Below are 12,118 nucleotides of genomic sequence, written 5' to 3' on the forward strand. Positions count from 1 at the left end.
AATATTGATGATGAGTTGGTGAAGAGTAGAACGTGATTTGATGATAGGATAATCAATTATATTGTTGTCATTGATGTCAAGCTATTTGACTAAGTGTTTTAACAAGTTACCATATATTCATTAGGAAAAGAGTGAATTGTAGAATGAATTAAGTATTGTTATAATATTAGAATTTTCAATTATTTTTTTAGACGTTATTTTTATAATAGTACCCATTTTTTGTGAATATTTGAGTAATCTATAAGGACAAGAATCAAATAGTGTATCTATTAAGAAAGTCAATGATGAATAGTTGAACGATTTGAATGTTTCTTCAAATCTATAAAGGAATTAGTTGAATCTATTTTTGGATACAATTCATGATGTTGTTAAAATTATATGCTTATGATAGCACTATATAATGTTTACAGTTAAAGGTGATTTGATCACTTGTAAGTGATGTTGACAGGAAAAGATAAATAGGTAGATACATGAATGGGTAAAGAGGGTTTTATATGTAAAATAAATTGTATTCCTAAACAAGTAAATGCACAACTAAATTGGATAAAGGTAAATATATAATTAAACAATGCTTATTAGTGATTAAAGAATAGTTAGTAAATATTTAAGATGTGATCATAAGATTTGAATTGGTATTGGGAATAGTCATTTGAATTGAATAGTTGAGAGGCTAATATGTGATTTAAGTAAGGAATTGATGAAACAAATATTGACGTAGTACATTTGAGGAAGATTCTTCATGAATTTTATACAAGGTCAAAATTTCTTATGGACTTGGAATAATTTCCAAGTTATAGACTGAATGCAACATAGTGAGGAGAAAATAAGAATAAATGGTTAGATTATTTGTGCTAAATTTGGATAGTTGGATTCAAGTTTGGGGTTTAGTACTAGTGCAATTCTACTTAAGGGAAAAGAAAGGAATAATTGATATCTAGTTGTGTGAGGAATACGAAGTTGAAAAAGGTTGTGATCACTAAGGAAGTTACAAAGTTAAGTGTGATCAAGCCATAGGATAAAGTATGGTATATTTTTTAGCGATAGATATTCATTGGATTTTATCTAGAAGAGTTGGTGAAAATTATAGATTATTTATTAACTATTACTCTCTAATGATTGTAGTAGAAAAATCCCTTAACTGAGTGATGTTAACTTATCTTTGTAAAATCCGCTAACCAAGTGGAATTCTTAAAAGAGTGTTTAAAATCCTATAACAAGAGTACTCTTAATAGGGTATAAGAATCATGTTAACTCCATGCAATTTTACCTTTACTGATAACATTCTTTAAATATATTTATCAATTCTAGGAGAACGTGGGAAAAACCATAAGTTCATGGGTAAAAATTCAATATGGTTGAACCTTTGGATTCTAGACCAACTCTTCTTGATACTTCAACTTAAAACTTTGAAAACACTTACAAAACTAATGAGAAAATGGTAGAAGATAAAATCAAAATAATTGTAAATAAATGAATGTGGAAAACTAAGGTGATTCACTGAAATGATAATTAGAAAACTTGATTCCCTTGACACAGGTTTTGAACAATCATATTTGTAAAAAGAGGTCACACTTTTGATGGAGTTGGTTTATATAAATGTTTCATAAATAGCTACTTAAAAGAAAAAACTCAGAAGTGATTGTATTATCAACAATTGAGATCTTTAAATCTTGATGCACAATCTATAACCTATAAACTAATACTTACTATTATTCCAAGATGTGGAATGGGACATAAAATTATTTAAAGATCTCATAATGAAATTTTAAATAAATAAATAAATAAATAAAACACATCAATCATAAATACATAAACATAGAACTCACAATATAGATCATGAACAACTTCTTTATTGATCTCAAAGATCAACTACAAAAATAAAATGAGAAATGTGTACAAATCTTACAAAAATACGAAAAAGTATATAGAAGCTCATATAATTTGACCCTAATACAATCTTGTTAAAATTTATACATAGAAAAACTTTGTACGATCCTCAAATTTGGATTGCCTAAAAAAGCCAAGGAAAAAGGCATGATAGATGCTCCAGAATTAAATGTGTGACACGTAGACTTGACCTCCACCTAAGTGCAATACAAAACTTCACCTTATCATTCCAAAATTTTCTCAAAACCTAACACCTAATTAAGTTTCTCAATGGTATCACTTATGTTGGAATTTACAAGTGGGAAGATTTAATTCTGAGAAGGAGGTTGAATTAAAAGTAACTTAACATTAACCTTTTAATAACCTTTTAATTGAAATCATTCACATGCATCTAATAAGAATAAATGTAAAAATGTGCATGAAAATAGATAATACAAGATTTTGGTAACCTAGAAACCCTCCAAAATGAGATGGTAAAACTAGGGTAGGCATGACACCCACAAAGTAGCATCGTAGAAATATGAAACTATTTAAGGTTACAAATTTTGACCACTTCCAATGGTCTGCCCTATGAAAGGCATGTCCTATTAAAGACTTTTACACCCTATTAAAAGTGACCTGGTTAAAGGATTTACAAACACTCTCTTGGAATGTTACCCGGTTAAAGGATTTAGCACCTTATTTAAAGGCTTACAATATGGATATTAAACCAACCTATCATCATAGGATTTTCATTCCTAATACAATGGCTAGAGAGTATTAGAAAGTCTCTACCTAATAACTTGCAATCCCTAATTGTTGCTTCAAGATCCTTGTTCTACTCTATTTGTTTTGATCCTTGCTTGATATGATATGTCTCTTCTTCAAATTTTGATACTTTCTTCTCAATCAACTAAATTTTGCAATGTTGTTCTACTCTTTCTAAGTCTTTACACCCTTCTGCACTTCACTATAATTCACCCATACACTCTTCCTCATGCATACACACAATGGGGTTTTGTCCTCCTTTTAAAGGCTTCGAAGACTTAGGGTTAGGTATGAATCTACAATCAATATTCATTCTTCATTTCTCTCTTAATTCTTTCACTTTTCCTATTGGTTGCATCCCTTATCCATTTTTCTTATTGGCTCCATGCTGATTACATAGGTAATGCAAAATATTTGATCTTATCTTCATGATCCTTCAAGATTCATCCTAAGTCGGCTCAAAAAATGGTTTACATAAGAGTTTGTGAAGGCACAAACTCATATGCTGATTACTCGACACTTACTAATTGTTGATGCTCAACACATATAGAAATTTTGTCTCACTTGGCTCCTATAGTAATTTTCTTTCACTCGGCATCTATACTCTACTCGAAACCTATAGTGACTCAGCATCACTTATCACTCAGCACTTGAACTTAATCGGCACCTATTGAATATCTGGCTTGACACATAGTGTAGCTCAGCTTCTATAATATACTCGGCATCAACTTAAGAATCGGTTAAGTGTGTTGACACTCAATTGTCAAAACCAATCTGAGACCAACAATCTCTTTAGCACGAGTGGAAAAAATACCTAGCTAAGCATTATGAATCTAGTTTCTATGAGTGTACTACAAATTATGTTTCACATATATACAAAACTTCAAAAATTGTGTATACCTCAAAAGTTTGTAACTCCCCCTAAGCTGATGTGCCAATTCTATAACCAAAATTACCTTCTTGCAACCAAAGACTCTTGTGCTAAATTTTTCTCATGCTAATGTGTCTGATACTATTTTCCTTGCCTATACTTTGCATCTATCTGTTTGTACTCATTGCCTTGCCTATACTTTGCATCCTTTTGGCTTTATTCCCTTATTTCTTCTTCACAATTTGAATATCTCCCCCATTTGATATTCTTTATTACCTCCATAAAAGAATGTATTATTCTCCTCATTCTTATAATATGCAATTATGCATAATGAATATCTCCCCCTTTTTTACACTTATGTCAAAGGGTCCTAAGAATGAATAGAATATGTAGCCAAAAATGTTTTATTTACCTCCATTATCATCTTCAGAGAAGAATCCCAATTGTCTAGGGAAATTTCTAATTCTTTCTATTGGATGGTTGTCTTTGCTACAAGATGTACTAGGCCTTCTAGGGTAGAAAGATTGGGGTCTTTCTTTAGGACATTTTCTGCATAGGCCATTTCCTTATGTAGTACTTCCATATGTGGGGTAATAGTAGATTGAATCTATATTAATTTGGCCTTGAAATTGGTCTCTTCTATTGTCAATACAGTTAATTCCTTTTGAGTGTGAAGTGTTGTCGCAAAATGCTTCTCACTTTGAGCTGGATCATTATGTAGTTGTGTGTTAGATATCTTGAGATTACGTTCCAAGCTTAGTATTCTCTAGCTAGTTTATTGTGTGAAGTATGATGAGTCATACAATTTGGAGTACAATGAGAATATATTCTCAAGAACTATTTTTACTCTTTCAACTTTCTTAGCCAATTCTATTTGTGAAAGTGTTATCTCACTAGATATCTTCTCATTAACTTTCATTTGAAATTTCTTTTCAGACCACTCTAATAACTTAACATTTGTATCAAGGTCTTCATTTTGTACCTAGTCCACTATGTTAGAAAATGGCTCCATGATGGGCTTGGTTTCATCAAGTATAAGCAAGCTAAATGCATCAAGGAATATGTCTTTGATTTCCACTAATGCTTGTTTTTGTTTATAGTCATTTCTGAGTATCTCTTTCTTCTTCTTTCTCTCTCATGCCTCTTGCACTTCATTTATCTATGCTAGGTTCATTATTTTGTAGTCATAACTAGGTATGGCTATTTCTTTATCAAGTGTAGGGTCTCCATAGTGAAGTACCCTTGCTACCTTGGTGGAGCTCGAGCCTAGTGCTGAAATTTGCAATGGTACTGCATTAGTGCTCAATTGTTTGGTAGGAGTCCCTAAGGTAGGAAAATTTACTAGTGTCTATATTGCCTCCTACTCTCTTTCCTTAGGGGTTTTCTCCTCTTCCTTGTCTTCTTCTCTATTGACTTGATCAATGATAATGATTTGAGGAGGTGCACCTTGGATTTTTTAGTACTACATTTGACCTCATTTTTCTACCAAAATTTTTGACCATCAACTAAAAAAGTTTAGGTTGGTCAGAATGTAGAAGGCCAAAAATTCTTTTTTTTTACATCTAAGCCCCAAGTTGGTCAAAATTTTGACCAACACATGTAGGTCAAAATGTGTTGATCAAAATTTTGACCAAGTCTTAGATGTAAAAAAAAGAAACATTTCATGTTTGTTGTTTTTAGCACATGCAGGATCATTTGCATTTTGTTGGATTTTTTCACGTGCGCAAAAGAAGATAGACCTATACATACAAAGAAGTGCCTTGGTTTTGCTCTTCCACTATCAAGCTCTGCAAATCTAGCTTGAAGATTTGTAGCCTTTTGAAGGGATTTGAATCTTTTTTAGATTCTATTTAGTCCATTTAATTCTTTATCATAGAATTTATCAAATTTATTTATAGTTGTATTATGCATTTGGACAAGGTGTATTTTAGTTTATAGTAGAGGAGCAATGGTGAAATGAGATGATAAAAGGACTATGAAAACAAAAAAATGGGAAGAAGAGTGTTAAGGCACATATTAACAATGAAAAATAACAAGGCGTGAAGACCTCAAGAGACAAGAGAAAATATTTGGACGAGGTTTCAGTTGTTTGTTTAGTTTACGAGAGCTTGGGAGAATTGAAGTTTTGTGATCAGTGCAAGAAAGGGTTTCATTTGAGCTGCTTGGGGTTGCAAGAGCTGCATGGAATTGATCCCTAGTAATGCCATGATAAAGGTCAGGTATTCACTATCTTAAATTACTTCAATCCTCCTTGATCAATCATCGTGTGATTGCTAGTTTTCTAGGATTCAGTGTACAATCACAAATTTAATGTACACTATTGAAGCATGTAGATGACACTACATAATTTTCAATTCATTTCCATGGCTAGCATTTTTCTTATGTTCTACAAATTTTATATTCAAGGCTACTAATTTTTTGATTAGTGTAGGTGGTTGGCATCACAATTCTCTTTTATCTGATATATCCTAATTTAATAGTGGCATCTATGTTTTGTTGTATAAGCATGACACTGTGAAATAATTGTACTTGAGTGCAAGCTTGGAAGTTTATCTATCAATGTTTGAAATTGTGCCAATTCTGTTCCCCCCCACAAATAGCTGGAAGCTAGTCTATTGCAATCGTAGTTCCTACATTCTCCAAGACTCGAGCTTTGGTGAGTTCCAAGTTGAATGACCCTAGCCAAGCCACAGGGGCCTAGGACTCTCCAAAAACTTAGCCTAGGGAAGACTCCTAAAAACATAGTTTTGCTGAGTCTTGCCAAGTTTCTGCTAAGTCTTGCTAAGTTTTTGCCAAGTCCTGAGTCAAGTCAACCTTACTGAATCCATGCCAAGTACAAGTTCAAGAATTATGGTTGAGATTACATATGCAGGGTGACATAAATGCTTGTTCACTAACATTATTCTTTCTCAATTTCACCTTTAAGACCTTGAATTTATCAATGCTGAGGTTCCAAAAAAACTTTTTCAAAAAGCATTTTGTGGTTTGATTCTTATTTTCTTGGAGCACAAGATTTGATAATCCTAGGATGAAATTTTGCATTTAGTTCATAATAGAGAATTGTTTTTTCAAAAACATGCATCAAAATCATTTTCTTTGCTATATTTGAATATAATAATGCTCTTAAATGTTGCTATATTTTCCTTTATCAATGAGATGCTCTGTACCTGATATTGTCTCCTGTAAGGAATGGCATCTAAAGTTTTTTTCTTGTAGTTGGAAATCTTACGATGTATAATATTGAAGTTTTATCATTAGGTTCTCCCTAAGGAACATTATTTTAGTGGGCAATAACTTTTTACTTTTTGAAACAACTATCAATATTAAAACAAGGCAACACAATCTATTTATACTTAATTTTAGGTACCATTATGTTTTGTTTGGAATATGTCAATTTTAAGCACACTTTTAGTGACTAAACTATTTAAAAACCACTTTTGATTCTTAGGCTTTGTTTTCAACTAGAATGGTGAACCATACACATAACAGAATTTGGACAAAATTATCCATTTACAAAATACAATTATGCTCTTAAAAATGGTTGATTCATTTTCTTTAGTAATGAGATGTTCTGTACCTAATAATCTTCCAGAAAGGAATAGCATCTAAAATCTGTGCTCTTGCAAATGGAAAGTTACACATTGTCTATTTATTGTAAATTTTATCTTTAGGACACTCTTTAAGAAAATTATTTTAATGGGCAATAATTCTTCACTCCTGAAATAGTTATCAACTTAAAAACATGGTAGCAAAATCTTCTTTATGCTTAAATGGAAGTAGCATTATGTTATATAGTTGCTTTCTAACTCTATTTTTAAATAGTTATATTTATATGTCATTTAAAATTCATACTTTTGACAACAGTTTTATCTAAATGCTTTTTTTGCTTGTCAGAGTTTGTTTGTTTTCAACTAGAATAGTGAATCATGCACATAATGAATTTTTTTTTAATTGCACTTAAACATATTATTTGTGTACAAGAAACTTCAACCTTCCAGCATTGGTGCAATGCCAACAATAGCTCCAGAGAACAACACCTTTCCATGTTGTCAAAACTTTCTCTATGTTGTGTAGTGATTTTTCTCTTTTTTTGTGTATATGTATATATGTGTGTGTGTTGTGTGTGTGTGTATACACACATTATATTCAGGATGTAGGAACTTGAAAGTTGAAACTGCTCAATCTAGGGACACAACTCTTGAATTCATTGGGGAAAGGGATGTGGGGTTTGTTGCGGAGGGAACAAAGGGTGGCATTGAATACATTGCATTTGACATAGCATTTTCCTTTTTAAAATCTTGTTTGTTATTATTCCAAAAAATCCTAAACATTCATGTCACCAAAATTTGTTTACTACTATACCCATAGATTTCATTAGTAAGACCTAGAAAATGGTAATATATAGGATCCTTGATGATTGCCAACATCACACCAACGTAAGCCCACAAAATAGTTAGATGCTTTCTTAATGTTTGAGCTCTCCATGCAAGCAAAAATCAGTAATAATTGCATCCTACTTAGATTGCAAAAAAGATTTCCCTTCTATTATGGGGTTTCTTAAAGTTCCAAATATTAGTGAATATTCAACAATTCCTTATTAATACTCTGCTCTCCAATTGGAAAAATAATCCATATCAATTTGATTCATTTTGATGTTGTATTATTTATCTTATTCTCTTCTAGCTATGCCCTGGCACTCTTGAGTTCATTTAAAGATTTATAAAACAAGTGGAGCCTACCTTGCACAAATCATCTGCCTTTGACAAGTAATAGATAATCAAGTCTGAAGCAAAAGAGGCTAGGAGCATGCTTTTGACAAGTAATTTTTGAGTGAATTTAACATGTCATGTAAAAAAATTTAATATTCCATCAAATTTGAACTGGAAAATTAAATGCTTTTGACCCCAAATCTGAAAGATTTCCAGTAGAGAGTAGATTTAGTCTTCACATGAACTCAACAGTGACAGTGGACAACTAGAGGAGAAGAGGTTGGGAGCATCCTTTTAACTGGTAGTGGTAATAGATAGCCAAATCTGAAGCAAAAAATGTTGGGAGGATGCTTTTGACAAGTAATGTTAAAATGAATCTAACACGTTACATTAAAACTTGTAATATTTAATTAAAGTTGAACTAGAAAATTAAATACTTTTGCCCCTAAATCTAGAAGATTTCTAGCAGAATGTAGTTTCCCCCCAAAAAATTCAATTAAATTCAATTGGTTTTCAAGACCAAAAAATGTTGAAACAACAAATTCTAATTGTTGTTGTTCTTGGTTTGTTATTCACATCTATAGTGGAAGGCAATGCAAGAGTGCACAAAGAAAAGCCTATCCATACAAGGACATTGAATATAGAGAATGAGTACACCAAATGGATAAGATGGATGGGTACTCTAAGCCATTCATTGTATAAACTAGCAAAGAACAAGCTTCTTCCTTCCTCTTACCTTTTGGTGGATCCTATAGATGGAGTACGAGACTTGACTCCTGTTCAGGAAGCCATTGATTCTCTACCTCTCTTCAATATTTTTAGAGTTGTTATCAAAATCAATGCAGGATTATATGAGTAAGTATGTGTAAATTAATGTGGTTTTGAAAATAATTGTTTGAGTTTCTTTGCATCAATGCTTATGCTCATTGATATATTAATAAGATGATGAAATATAATTTAAAGATTGAAAACTTAGCTAAGTTTGAAGATTGAAGAGTTGGCTTACTTCAAAAAGGATAAAATGGTACAATTTTATCTTTTGATATGTTAAGATTGTAGTTTACAAATTTGGATTGGATCAACCTTGTGAGTTAGCTAAAAATATTTGGTTTTGGTATTTATTTTGGTGTTTGATAGGGAGAAGGTGAACATGTCAATGACAAAAGCATTTGTAACTCTTAAAGGGGTAGGAGCAGACTCCACAGTCATACAATGGGGAGACATGGCAGGAACTTTAGGGCCAGATGGAAAGCCATTGGGCATATACAATAGTGCCACTATAGCAGTTAATTCTCCTTATTTCATTGCCAAGAACATTACTTTTAAGGTGAGATTTGGGATTTCTTATTTCAAATGCTTTTTATTCAAAATTGGCCTTATCTAATTTTTGTGCTTGGAATCTTGGATGATTTTGAGAAATATCACAATGTATAATTGATTCATAAGTGATAATTTTAATAGGTATTTGAATATATGTGTAGGTGTTCAGTTTGATATTAGTATGGTTTGATGGGTAAATTGTAGTTTTGTTCTTATTAATAAAGTTCAAATTCTATGAAAGAACATTTGTTGATGTTGAATATTTTTTTGAAAACATAGAATACAAAACCTATTCCTCCACTAGGGGCAATAGGGAGGCAAGCAGTAGCTCTGAGAATAACAGGGGACACAACAGCTTTCTTTGGGTGTAGCTTCCTTGGAGCTCAGGACACCCTTTATAATCACACTAGATGTCACTATTTCAAAGACTATTATATTGAAGGCTCCATGAATTTTATCTTTGGGAATGGCCTTTCACGCTATGAGGTACATACCCTTTTTGTAATTTGTGAGAAATATTCTTAAAACAATTTTTCATATTGACCATTTTAAATAGTAGATTCTAAAGTTTCATGAGGTATACTCTAACATTTTATTTGTTTTAAGTGATTCATTTGAAGTCATAGTAATGATGAATCTTATTTTAAAAAATTAGTGATTTCTTATGAACATCATAAATAGATTAGGTAGTAAACCTAAAATAGTACTAACTATTGTGATTTATATCAACAATACACTAAGTCCTATTCAGAAACTATTATGGTTTATATGAACATCATACTCTTTATGGACTATTTGAAATTATATTAATAAATAGGTCTTATTGAAGAGGTTATACCAATAAATGGATATTATTGGAGAAGTTAAACATCATACTCTTTAATTAATTAGATTAAGTGGAAATCTGAAATTATATTAATAGATAGGTCCTATTGAAGAGCCTAGACCAATAAATGGGTATTATTGAGAAGTTAATTTGATTTCATATGAATGACATGTTAATTTTTAGTGAGCTTGGTCCATATAGAAGTCTATTAATAGATAGGTTTCAGATGAACCACTTAAACAAGTCAAAATGAACTTAATCCCTAAACACACATTTCAATATTATATATGTCAGTGCATGGGTGTGTGGTACATGGGATATCTGATACATATGGGGTAGTAACAACACAAAAGAGAGAGAGTTTAGTAGATGACATGGGATTTGCATTTGTGAGATGTAAAGTGATAAGGTCATGAGCTCTATATTTGGGGAGAGCATGGGGAACATTTTCAAGAGTGGTGTTTGCGTACACCACTAGTACATTAGGCCCCCATTTTCGACCAAAGGCCTATTTGGGTTGTTAAATTCTTTTTTTTTTAAGATGGGCCCGATATCATCAAAATTTTGACCATGGTTAAATTGATAATCAAAATTTTGACCTTCTAAACATGTGATGTGATAATAAAAAAGGGCAAGGCAGTGTTCATTTTATTTTCATGCGCGGGACTGTAGTGAGTGGGAGTTTAATCCTTGTGTCTTTCAAGTGTTCCTTTTTTGTGAGTTCTCTAAATTATTTGTTCGATGGGCTACTCATCAATCGTACTGCAATTGGATGGTTATTGTCTTCTCTTATCATCATCAACCTATGGTTTCTTTGAATCTCATAGGTATGTCATTACAAGGCCCAATTTCTCCTTGTCTCGGCAATCTCTCTTTTCTTAGAATGCTTTCTCTCAAGAATAAAAACATTAGGTTTACATTCCTTCTTAATTGGGAAGGGCTTTTTCTTCTATACCAAGATTCTATGAATAAATAGGAAGGCTCCATTCCCTCTAGAAGGTTGTCATTCTTTGCAAGTTCCCATTTTGGCTGGACTTAAGTGACACACTAGATGCTTTAAACAACACAGACTTATCAACTAGTCCTCGATTGAACTAGTCAGATTGTCTTATCAAATTTTCAAATATAATCAATCATTTTATCATATGATCATTGTGTCTTATAGAGAGAATGTATATATTCAAAACCAAATAAGTCAATCTTATATGAGGTACCTCATTCTTGAATCCAAATATCATTATCATTATCAAACATAACACAGACATAAAATCATTTTGGTTATTCACTTGTTATACAATTTAGTCTTATCTTTTTGGTTTTCACAAGTCATGCACTTATGCATCTTTGGGATATCCACAAGCTATTTGATGTAGGAGCATCCAGAGGTATAAGGGCAACCCTGTGTCACCCATAAAATGTACTTAGACTTAGTTTCTATTTTAGGTGTTTTCATTTCTGAATACCCATTTGGGTCAAATAAAGGTTCCAACTCTCACAGTTCCACTATCAGTGTTCTAAGATAGAGTTTTTAATCACCTTGGGATATGTGTAAATGCTAAAAAAAATAGGAGTATGTAATTGAGCCATCATTTTCGTGAACTAGAAGGTGTAAATTGGTTGGAAGATTGTCATTTTAATTTAGAGCATTCCAGAAAAAGAATCAGGTCAAAAGGCCCCATGGTTTGAAAGTTATCGCAATTTTTCAATGTTTGGAGACATCTTAAGAATGCTTCAAAGTCAGGTTAGGGGAATTAAATG

General features: G+C 32.0%; 1 pseudogene; it reads left to right on the forward strand.

Moving 5' to 3' along the window:
- The first annotated feature begins 8,740 nt into the window (after positions 1 to 8,740).
- LOC149547401 (putative pectinesterase 53) lies at positions 8,741 to 10,884 on the forward strand (annotated as a pseudogene).
- Positions 10,885 to 12,118: the final 1,234 nt, after the last annotated feature.

This window comes from Cupressus sempervirens, chromosome 7 (assembly GCF_028749045.1).
Source record: "Cupressus sempervirens isolate cs-2001-9-10 chromosome 7, ASM2874904v1, whole genome shotgun sequence".
In the NCBI taxonomy this organism is placed as follows: Eukaryota; Viridiplantae; Streptophyta; class Pinopsida; order Cupressales; family Cupressaceae; genus Cupressus; species Cupressus sempervirens.